Source organism: Symsagittifera roscoffensis, chromosome 9 (assembly GCF_963678635.1).
Source record: "Symsagittifera roscoffensis chromosome 9, txSymRosc1.1, whole genome shotgun sequence".
Lineage (NCBI taxonomy): Eukaryota > Metazoa > Xenacoelomorpha > Acoela > Convolutidae > Symsagittifera > Symsagittifera roscoffensis.
This window is the reverse complement of record NC_087070.1, coordinates 3,114,308-3,126,654: the sequence shown is the minus strand read 5'-3', so window position 1 is coordinate 3,126,654 and position 12,347 is coordinate 3,114,308. Positions and strand designations below refer to the sequence as shown.

Genomic DNA, 12,347 nt, shown 5'->3' with positions numbered 1-12,347 from the left:
ACTATACAAGTTCCAAGAAGTTTTGTCAATGTTTTGCTATTAATTTAAATTTCTTCAAGCTGCTCATTAACAATTTTTGGAAAAAGTTCTCTTATTAAATTCAAGGAGCGTTTTGTGCATTTCAGGCAGTGATAATTCCCATGCTTGAGAAGACAAATTCCAGAAGTTCGATTCCTGTCGGGACCTGTTTTTTTGTAGAAAGTGAAAACTTTAGAATTTTTTAGACTTTCGTGTCTTCTTATTACTGTCGGCTTAGGTCCCGAAGAAAGGTTTGGCTTCTTTTTAGCTTTGTAAAAACCTTTTTTTAATGGTGCAGGTAATTTTGTTCCAAGATTTTTTGTCCTTTCATGCCATTCCCTGAACAAAACAATTATTTTTATGTGTTTCATAATTTTTCATAAAGAGATGTATTAATTTTTTCAGTAGTTGTAAGTACTTATTGTTATTATGAGTTTCCTAAAATAAGTTACATAACCATTCGCATTCTACAAGAGCAATACTGCTCTCTTGTAAGCGTCCATAAATAATCAAACTAATTCTGCTGTTCGGTCGAATTCAAAGTTCATGGATCAGTTTTGAAAAACAGGCTCGTTAGCTCAATATTCTCTTTGATGGAAATTTTTAATAAAAACTGCCTTCACGGATGCCACTGGGTTTGGCGGCGGAGTTCTTTTGTTGTAAACTAAAACATCTTTTTTCTTCATGAAGTTTGTACCCCTAAGTGCACAAAGCTGCAGTGTAAAAACTGCTGCGAATGAAATTATAATTCTGATAAATCGCTAATAGATTCAAAACTTCTTCAAAAAGTTGAAGAAACACGATCTCCAAACTTGTATCAATTGAAATATCATTGAAAAAGTCTATCAATTGGTCGAACTTTTAACGGTTTTTCTAGCCATTAAAATCTGATCAATATACTTTTAGATGTAAGAATATTAACCTGACAATACGAAACCAAGGGTTTGTGTGTGGGTATTAGAGATCATTAAAAGCAATTTACGGCAAAGTAGTTATACACTGCGCATGAACATAACGCCACAAAAACGTGCCAATTTTAGACTTTTTGACCAATGAATGTTTGTTTGCTGCTGAACAAAAAATTGGTTAAAGTCATCTGCTCGTGCCATTAGTTAAGTTGACCAGTAAATGAGCCGTGAAATGATCCTTTAACTTTCATTGCGAGAATACAAAGCCGGTAGTGAACATAGTTTTCGTATTTATCAAATCGATTCCAATTTTTCTGACAATCATTCAGAATTCAGTTTTTTTTTCAATAATGCAAAATAGGGATCAGTTAGCAGACAAGAGCAGTTTTGTTTGTCTTTTGCGCCCGGTTAAATTGTTTTGTCAACACTTTTTTTTATAAAAAGTTAGCCTGATGCTGACGGAACCTGATTACTTATCAGACCTCACGCTAACTAATGTTTTTTTTTAGTACAGTCATTGAAAATTGGGCTCTTTTTCCTGTCCCCCCCCCCCCCACCTCACACAAGCATCATTTTTATGGTCTAATGAGTAATTATACAGAGTTGATTATGAAGACCAAATATGTTTGTCATGGCCTAATCAGTCTGCATATCATTTTTCATGACAATCGGACAATGTGAACAGTAATTTTAATTAGAAAAGTTTGCAGGTGGGGGAAAAGGAAAAAGAGCCGAAAATTGAAGCCAACTCTTGTACCTTTACCCTTGAAAAGCGTTAGTTTGGAGCTAAAGGGGGTGGCCTGGTTGTGAGCGGACTCTGCGCAGATACAGCCGCAAGTTTTTTTACTTTGTAAAGATTGTTTCGAGACCAGGAGTCAAAAATTGATTTTTTTACGGTTCTCAACATAAAGATTATCAAATATTAAGCTTCTTTGTATGTGTGCTCCAGCTTATCTAGCAAATTCAGCTTCAAGCGAACGGTTGTGTTTAAAGTAAAAAACCGTAGGGTCACTTATAAATTGTGCCAGTTTTTTTTTAGAAAAAGGTACGGTCAAAAAAAAGCATGACGGAACGTATGATGGTTAGCCCTGAAAGTTCGGATTTCAGAAGACAATCATGTTTCCTTTAATGGCTAATTGAGTCTTTTGATCAATATTCTGACAAAAATTTAAAAAACGTTGAACCGCTAGAGTTGCATAACTAAATGAAATGTTCCAAAAATACAAAAAATTTTGTTGGAAATCTTAATTCGAAAAGCATAACTTATAACTACAATCTAAAAAATTATAAAGTACGAAAGCTTTGAAAGGATCAAGTGAGTAAAAACCTTTAAAGCTTGGTCAACCTAATTTTTTTTATCTTAACTTAAATCCAGAATCCAAGATAACCTTTCTTCATCGACTAGGGAAGCACTTCGATGAGCTCCAATATGAATTATGAAAAATTTTTTTAAATTGAGTTTGAAGATCACCCGCATCCAAGTTTAGGCGTAAGTAATCGATTATAGCGGATTATTATGATGATTTTTCGACAATTATAATTGATATATTAAAGGATTTATAACTGATTATAATCGTCATATTTTCCAAGAGATTATAATCTCTTATAATTGATTATAGTTCTTACAAAAAACCCTTGAAATCAATTATAATCGATTATAATCGATTATAATTTCATATTTTGCGAAAATTTTGTCATTTCAAAACTATATTCGAATTAAATTTTATGGGTTATTATTTTTATGCCAATAAGGAAACCTCTAAAAGAGATCTCTTGAACATTTTGGTTCATCTGAACACAAAGTTTTACCACGAAACAAAAGTTTCATAGAAATCCTTTCATATGAGTGGAAAGGTTTCCGCGGTAGATGAAAAATACATCTTCCGAATCACTCAGAAAACTAAATCAATTTGCTGATGTTTTGGTGTTTGAAAAAGCTTCAAATATGAATCGCAAAACAACTTAAATGGGGAAGAAATGAAAAAAAAAATTTATAAAATTGAATTATTTGGAAAAGTAAAAAAATATTTTTCTCTTTTTTCATAGGAACCAACGTCTACAAAAATCCTAAAATATAAACAATTTAGATGCAACTTCGAAGACAAAAATGGACAAACAAAAAGGATTATAATCAATTATAATCGATTATAATGGATTTTTGTGCGAAACTAGTGAACTAGAAATTTGAAAAAAAATATTGGTTTATAATCAATTATAATCGATTATAATTGTATCGAAAAATAGGCAAATAAATAATCGATTATATTCGATTATAATGGTTTATAGTTAATTATAATTTGAGTTTAAAAAGAGAGATTATAATCGATTATTAATTGATTAAAATCGATTGCTTCTCAATTTTAGTGAGACTGGTACTAAAATCGTAATATAATCGTTTTTTTACGCTTGAAACTGGATGCGGGCACTTGCTTATAATTTTCAGACATAATCATAGTAGATATATATTACTATCAAGGATGATTGATATAAAAATATTTAATTGTTTTGTAGTTCATTCAATCATAATTCTACGTAAACATTTACTCTAATAGATAAAAAGTGCTAGACATACGATTTCATATTTTGCCATTCATTCCACACGCATGAAAAATTGTTTGAGCAATTTTGTGCTGAAAAATTTCTAAGAGTATAAATGAATTTTGAAATTGAGTTTTTTTTTAGCCAAGAAGTTTAATCAAGAAAATTCCTACACTGAAAATTCAAAAAATGTCAATTAAAGTGGTTTCGAAAATTTTCTGCTTTCAGACTAATTAAAGACAAAAACCGATGAGAGGCTGGCCTTCCACTACAATTTTATCTCACTTAAATACAAAAAATTTTCATGTCGTTATTGCCATTTTACTTCTCAATTTTACCATGAATTAGAAAGTTTGAAAAAAATAAGATTATTTTTTCGATCTTCTTTTAACTTCTTCAAATTTGTTTGAAATTAAATATTTGAATCAAAGGTAGGAAAATTCTCCGCTGCATATTATCGGCAGAGCTTGTTTTTCCCATAAACTATCCAGCCGAATTTTTGTTCCGACTTTTGTAACGAAAGTAACGGAATATTTATGGTCGCGGAGTTTTTTTTCTTCAGACAAATTTCACTAGCCGTTCGTTTTTGATAATTTTTTAAAAACTACTCAAAAGATTTTGTTCTTCCGAGCTTTAAGTTGAAAAACATTTTATCCGTTTTCGAAAAACTATGGAGGTTTAAAGATTGCCATTTTAGCCAATTTGGGACAATTAACGCGCGATATATTTCGGAGACTAAATCTGTCTTAGAAATCGTTTCAAATTGGTTGAAGAAAATTTATTTGCCTTAATTGATCTGTTAGTATGAGATAAATTTATCATTTTGTACTTTATGGATGGTTTTCACAAAAAAATCTCAAGTTAAAAAAAGTTTTAATAAGTTTAGTTTTTTCATGTTATTACAGTTCCATAGACCTTAAAAGGAGGTCGAAACCTTCAGGGTTTCGCCCTGATACGAGCAGTTTTGTTCGTTTTCTATTCTAGAAAATCTTGAGATCCTGAGCTGCGTTTTAAACTCAGTAATGCTGGGATAAAAACACTCACAGGTGTTAAAAACATTTAAAATTTCATAGATAAATGAATTATGAGACTTTTTAAGGAAGAAAAGGCTAGATCTGAAGCAGCAGTATGAACAAAACGCTCGGCTTTTACACTAGGCGCAAAAATTTTTCGCTGAACTTTTTTTACGATCTGAATTCTTGGCATGGTTTTTAAACCAAAGAAGGCAAGAGTGAAATCATACACTTTCAATTTTGGAAAACGTTTATTTGGGTACAGAATTGATATTGTGACAGAAAATGTGATAAAAATGTTTCAGACATTTTTGAATTTTCAAACTCTTTTTTTGATGGTATGGTAGGCAACCCGGGTAAAAACAATTCCTGATTGATTACAAAAATGAAATAGTTTATTCTGAAACTGAAAAGTGGCACGAAAAAAATTTTCTTTTCAGCTTTGCCTACCAAAAAATGCTGCTTGTAATCAGCAGCGGTTTGAGGGAGAAATATAAACTTTTAGGCGGCTGATCTTAAGCCTTTTCTAAAAACGCCTTCGGCGGCAACCTACACTAAGTTTCAGGGGGGAGCGCGCGCCGAAAAACGCAATTTTTTGGTCGACATTTTCCAAAAAGTGCACGAAAACGCCTCTCTTGGCCTGTTTTTTTTTTCACAAGTTTCCCTGCGGCGCAGAAACTTTTGTCAATTTAGGATTTGAGAGAGCTCAGCAGCTCATTTTGGTTGGCCTAAATAAAGGTCAACACAATCTTCAAAATTTATTTTTTTAAAAATCCGCCTGCCCCTTCGAGAAAATCCCAGATCCGCGCCTGCTTGTTATAGACTTTATCTCATATTTTGGGACTGGAAATTTGGACACACTGAGAACAAGACGAGTTTTAAAAATCAGAACTGGCTAATTAACTACCCACCAGATAATGATTTCAATTTTACAGCACTGTATTTGAAGGCGAAATGATTTTGTGGTTGCATTTAAAGCGCAAAAGTCTTATGTTCGAGAAAAATAATTTTCAAAAAATTAACAGTAATTTACAAGGCTGAAAATTTAGAATAATTGATAATAGAATCTTATGCAATGGATACAACTTTGTTGTTTTGACACTTTGAATTGGTTCGCAAAAATGCGATTTTGATACCTTAAAAAAATGAGGTTCTCAGCAATTAAGTTTTAAACGGAACCCGAACATGAATCTTTGAAGCATTTAGCGTAGTTTCTAGTTGAAATTTCTTTAACAAATTTTGATCGTTGAAGCTTATACTGAATAACTTAGATTTTCATTTGCAGTATGACAGGCTTGCAAAATATGAACTGTTATGTGCTTTTTCGCAGATTGGACTTCCTCACAAAAAATGAGCAAATTTCAAGTATGTTTATCAAATGTAAAAAATTGAGCAATTTACAAATGCTTTGAACGGCGTATTATTGTAAACATTGTTGTTTCAGTTATTTTCTCAAAACTTTTCCAGAAAGATTCAAAATGTTTTGATGGCGCCATACCATAATGAAACTTTTTATGCATGCCAAACAGATCGAGAAAAAACAAAGTATTACAATTTGATTCTTAGAGCTTCAGCTCGTTCACAAAAGTTGTTTACTAATCTTTTTTGTTTTGCGGGAAGATTTTGATGCTGATTAAACAATCGACTGCACAAACAATTCACAAATACTTGAACAATTTCTCACCTCACCTGTTAAAAAATTCTTTAGTAGCTTGACTTCTTTCGCAAAATATTATTTTTGAGAGAGAACTATAGAGCTTTAAACGATTTCAAAGTTTTAAAGAGAGCGATAGAAGTTTTAAACAATTTCAAAAGGGTTTTGTAAATGTAATTTGGTTCGCAGAAAGCTTAAATAAACAAATGCGAGTCAAAAAAAGTCGCCATCTCGTTCGAACAGTTTAATTTGAACTTTTTGATATTGTCTGAACTAATAACGTTTTCAGAAACTTCAATTCTCCAGAATATAAAAAATGTCTTGTCAAACTTAGCTGAGATTAAGTTTTCGAACATTAGGAGTGGTAAAATGTTAAACATTCAAACTGAAAACGACTTAAACATTTGTCTGAAACACGACTTGAACAATTGAAAATGACGCAAGCATAATATTTGCGCGCATAATAATTGACAACTACTTACAATTAAGTAAAAGATGAATTGAAGTCAGAGTCAGGCCTAATGTTTAAGGGGCCTTCAAGCGCTACGTTTAAGAAACCAATCCGGTCAGCTTCGCAAAAATAATCTAAAAAACTTTTGTTCAAAAAGTTTTTTTTCAAGTAATCATCTCTAGTGTCTCTTTCTTTCAAAACAAGATTAACTCGAAGGCTAGATACAGTGCTGATTCAAGTTATCCGGACAATACGAACAAAACTCAAAATTTAAAAATCATATTCTCAATTTGGGTAGGCTTAAGACAAAATGATGAAGGCAAATCTTGCATAGATTTTTAGCAAAATAAGATTGATGCAAATTGGTTTTATTAAAATCCGGCATATGTAAAATAACGCCCAATATACTGGTTCAAATGCTGACAAATCTATATCAAAGTATAAATGTGAGCCTTTGTGTAACCTTTGTGTAACTTTAAATTATTAAAGTAACAGTTGCGAAAATTCTTCAAAAACAAATTTTTCAAGGAGCGTTGGCATTTTTTATTGTAAAAACTAAAGTAGGAAAATAAATTAAATTAAAATGAAAAAAATATATTGAGAAATATAATAAAAAAAAAACAAAAATAAATAAAAACAAAATTATCAGCAATTGACACAAGGAGTTCTTTGGCATATTTATTATTTTACTTAAAGACCAAAAAAAATCCATGCGAGGAATTTTTTTAGGAACAAAATTCGCAAAATAAATTGCATCAAAATTTTAAAGCTAAATTTTTCTTCTTCTTTTTTTATCCAAAGCCGTTCCAACTGGGAAAAAAAAACAGGATTTTGAAACCAGTTTTATTTTTTTCCCGGATTATCTGAATCAACACTGTAGTACTAGCCAGTTTGTTTCCTCTGCAGCATTTCGTGACTACTATCATTTATAAGACTAGCTAATTAAAGTTAACGAATTCATCTTTTTGTAATGACTTTTGCAGTGTCTGTTCGATTGCTGTACAAACAAAGAAATTAAGTCTGAATTTTTTCTCAAAAGCTTGCTCGAAAATTTGATGAACGAATTCACGGTCTTAATTTTTTAATTTCTAAAAAACAGGTTGATGCGCTGGCTATTAAAGGAAAAAGAAATTTTGTATAAAATTTTTTCGAATTTTGCAAAAAGATTAGTGCTATGAATAATTTGAATTATCTCAACGTTCCCTTGCTTGAGGATGCCATGAAATAACTTAATTTAATTTGAAATATACTTGTTTGTTGAGGCTGCCGAATTAAATCTAAAATTTGCAAAATAATTCTGGCTTGGAAATGAATCAATTTAAAAATCGAGTCAATTGTTGGGCTTACTTGAAAAAATACAGCTCTGTGAGTTGATTCCAGCTACAAATTGCTTACAAAACCGTAACCGACAGGTATTATATAGGACCATGAAACAAAACAAAGTTTCACTGATTGATGAGGTTGTTTAAATATCGTAATTGTTCAAAAAGTATCATACTTTGAAAAAAAAATTAAATAAATCTGCGTTTCAACGCTAGCTCAGGATACTCTCAAAACGTTTTAACTTTTCGCGTAACAAATTTTGGTACGAAATACTTTAAATAGTTTTTATTAAAAAGTTTTGTTGCTCAAAATAGCTGATGAAACTTCTCAGGTTTTTTCCAAGCCATTTCATGCTTGCAAGCCAAGTTCCTTTGAAATATTTGAGTTGATCTAAGGTTCAACCATTTAATGGGCTTTTCTAGAAAAACGTTCAATTTTTGGATACATACTCGCATTATGAAATAATTTTTAAAAGCTTAATTTATTGATAAGCTTGCTTGGGTAAGTTTTGGCTGCTTCACGCTCTGAAATAACTTGTGATATTTTGAAAGTTTCATCGCTTGATAAGCTTCCTTGAGAAAAAATTTTAAACTAATTCAAGTCGTGTAATGACTAGAATCATACAAAGTTTCATCGCTTGATGGGCTTGCTTATAAACGCTGTTTGTTTTTTCGATTCAATTCATGCTCTGAATTAACCTGAAGTAATCAAAGCTTATTTTCTTGATGAGCGTGCTTACAAAATCTTATCTTTTTGCAAGCCGATTCATGCCATGGAAGTTTTTTCAAAAGTTGCTTCATTTTTTGAGGAAATTCTATAGTCGCTTTCATGATATAGATGTCGTTTCAGTACTTTCATGTTAATCTGTTTCCAAAATCCACCTGCTGATTTAGTTTAATTGGGCAACACGAATGGAATTGAAAATTTTAAACGCATTTTTATCAAACTAGTTCAATGTTATATAAAAATTATGAGAGGAAAAATAGCTTAGAATTAAATTAACGCAATGTATTTGGCAAAATTTTGATCCCAAATTCTACACTGAAAAAGGGTCTTTTTTGGCTCCAACAGTTTAATCAAAAAGTACGCCGAAAGTATTACAGCAGGTGATGAGCAATTTAAATTAAAGAGAGCTTCTTTTGCAGCCCAAAAAAAACAAGTTTGAGTTGAATCTTTGAAATTTGTATACATGATAGCCAGAAAAAGTCAGTTTTACCTTATAAAACGCCAAATTTTGTTTTCAAGATGTGAGCACTTTTTTATTGAAAAATATACTTTATGTAAGCTTTGTTGGGCTACATAAAAGGTTCTTTGATATAATTTGCTCATCAATTGCTTCAATACTTTCTGCGTAATTTTTGCTGGAAAAATTTGAGCCAAAAAGTGCCCTTTTTGTGATAAATTTTCGGTCCGCAAAAAAAATTGCACCAAATTGATTTTATTTAAAATGTTAGCCACTTCTGCTCTCATCTTTAATTGAAAATTAAATCAAAATAAATCCCCGCGTTTTTCATGCGCAATAAATTGGTAATTTTGTGCTCACTATTTATGCTAAAATGACTGATACAGGGGCGGATTTACGGGGGGGGGGGAGGTGGGGCGGACGCCCCCCCCCCCCCTCAGGGATTCGACCCCGTGCCGACCCAAAGGGTACCCCCTTTGTACTATTTTGAGATTTCCCTTTTAGGCTGATTGACCCTAGAATTATTCTAAAAGCGCCTTCGGCGCCAAAATATACTAATTTTTAGGGGGGAGCGCGCGCTGAAAAAACGCGATTTTTTGGTCAACAGTTTCCAAAAATTGCCTAAAAACACTTTTTTTTGGCAATTTTTCAAAAATTTGCCTGCGGCGCAGAACATTTGGTCAAAATGGGGTCTTTATGGTGATTTGGGAGAGCTCGGAAAATCACTTTAGTCCGTCCATCGAAAAAAAGGCGAAGAAAAGTTTTCGAAAATTTTTTGAAAATCCGCCCCCCCCCCCTCCTCGAGAAAATCCTAAATCCGCCCCTGGACTGATATGACATTTTTAAAAACCCTTCACGTCAGCTGAAATATTTTTTTTCAGTTAGTTGAACATGATCAGATTGAAAATTTTCAAACCCCTTTACTCATGTGCAAATAATTGCCGGTTATTTTTTTGCTTTTGAGTTGAAACCACCAAAATTTCAAGACGTTTTCAAAAATATCGTAAAAAGTTTTTTATTTAGAAAACCGCAATTCATCTAAAAAAACACATCGAAAAAAAATACGCAGTCAATTTCTCTGGAAATCGGAGCAAGTTAGAACTACAAGAAATCTTCTCGGACAGTTCTTAGGAATTAATGGCTTTTCCAAAATTAACAGGGACAGCAAACTATTTTCCTAAAACCAGAGGTCATTATAGTGCTTCAAGAATTATTGGTTCGAAACTACGATTCCCGGGTGCGAATCAAGCGTTTTCTTGAAGTGGGACAGACTTTCAAAAATATATTTAAGAACTGACAACTGTTTTCAACTAGGAGTAGCAAGTTCGTTTTTTAAAGGCAGTGTTTGGAAGGCTTTGACTAAATTGCGCTTGACCCCTACATTTTTTTGAACCGCGCTCGACAGCTCAAATTTAGTGTAAAGATCATTTTATAGGGTCGATCAGCTAAAAATAAATGTCGTAAAATAGTTCCGAAGGGGGATCCCTTGGGTGATCAGGGGACAAATTCCCAAGGAACAAGGGGGGTGAAGGGTCGGGGCGGGGGTTTTGAGCGTTCACAGTTCCTCAAACTCCACCACAAACTATTCCGTCGACAAAAACGATTTAAGGAAAAACAGTAATAAGCAAGTGTTTCCCATTCGTTCCTTAGGATTCGTCGCTTCGCAGGGAGTTTCCCGATTACAAATAATTAGTTTGAATTAAATTATGCAACAAAATATTTCTTTGTATGACAAAGAAAAACCGAAAAAATTCACGAAATAACTTTATTTTACAGATGAGAAGTAGCTTCAATTGCAGGTGTTAAGTGATCTAATATAGGTATTTAGTGCTCAACTTAAGACATGTTTTTAAATGATGTTTTGAGAAGGTTGAGGACTTATTTAACATCTGCACTAAAACTTCGACAGAACTGAAGTCTAGTATTAGGTATGAACGAATATGAAATTTAGCTGCTCATAGGCCGTACATCAGAATATTGGGACCAATTTGTCATCACATTCACCTCAAACGTTAACTCTGAGTTTTTTTGCTGGAACTTTCAGCCAATCTGAATTCAATTTTTTCAAAGTTAATACAAACAAGTTGAAAGGGGTTAACTTGATCCTTTGATAGCGCATGTCTTCAAAGTGATATATTGATTTTGATGTTATCAGTCCATCAAATGGACTGAAGACACAAACGATTGCAATGAATGACAAATTATGGATCAATCTATTCTCCCCTGGAAATGAAACAGACCAAGTCAACATCTTCAGCTACTGAAGTATTAATTTCGATTCTGACGATATGATCTTCTCAACTGCCTGCCTTTATGGTGCTCTAACGATAAATGTACAACCGTTGAGGACGAAAACGAATTTTTTTAAAAAAAAAAGCTCATGAACGCAGTGAGTGAAACTTTCCCGATTACAAATAATCTAGTTTGAAACAAAATTATGCAACAAAATATTTCTTGGTATGGTGGAAAAAATTGGCTGAAAGTTCCTACTATGGGAAGAGAAATTTTAATATGCTCCCAATTTATAGATGAAATTTTCTGTTAGGAGGCGTAGTGGTTGGCAAGGAGCGGAAAAAAATTAATATTTTTTTGTGCTAAAAAGTACTTTTTTTTGGTAGCTAAAAATGTTTTATAAAATTAAATTAAAAAATTTTCGTATAAATTCTTAAGCCGACAGCTTCGCAGACGTTCCATCTTTCCATCTGTTTTTCTTATAGTTACGCAGTTTTGCTTCAAAATACTGAAAACGTTTTTGACTTTACGGGATGTTTTCCACACTTAAACGGATTTGGCCAGTGTATGGTTTCTCTCGATTTTTGTTGCTGTTTTTAGGGCAAAGAAAGGCAAATTTATGTTTTAGCTGTTTTTACTTAATTAGAAACACGCAAAAACATTTTAAAAAGTATACAACAGCTTATTAATTTTTTCCGCTCCCTAGTGATTGGCATATGTGCATATTAGCATGCGATAATTGCTTTAATTGTGTGTGGATTCAGATGAAAAAAAAAGCATTTCGAATAATTTGGAAAACCACTTGATTTGTTATGGAAGCTAAAATTCCATTTAAAAATTCAGCTAAGCAAGTGCGCGAGGATAAAAATGGCGAATTCGAGTAACAAAACTTGAAATGGCGAGTTTTCAAACTACACTCTTTTAGATGGGCATGCTAATCGACACATATGCTAATATGTCTGTCCCCTCTAGTTAATGCACGGCTGTAAGCGGGTTGACTTTATTCCGTAGGAATATATGCACTCGG

The 12,347-nt window shown here is 32.6% G+C and overlaps 1 protein-coding gene across 1 annotated transcript in view; it reads left to right on the top strand.

Annotated features, from left to right (window-relative positions):
- Positions 1-90: 90 nt before the first annotated feature.
- The window catches only part of LOC134853970 (lon protease homolog, mitochondrial-like), a 139,204-nt gene continuing 126,947 nt past the window's right edge, over positions 91-12,347 (top strand). The window contains exon 1 of the mRNA XM_063869992.1: positions 91-100. The gene's annotated coding sequence lies outside the window, so the exon portion shown is untranslated. The remainder of the gene's footprint in view (positions 101-12,347) is intronic.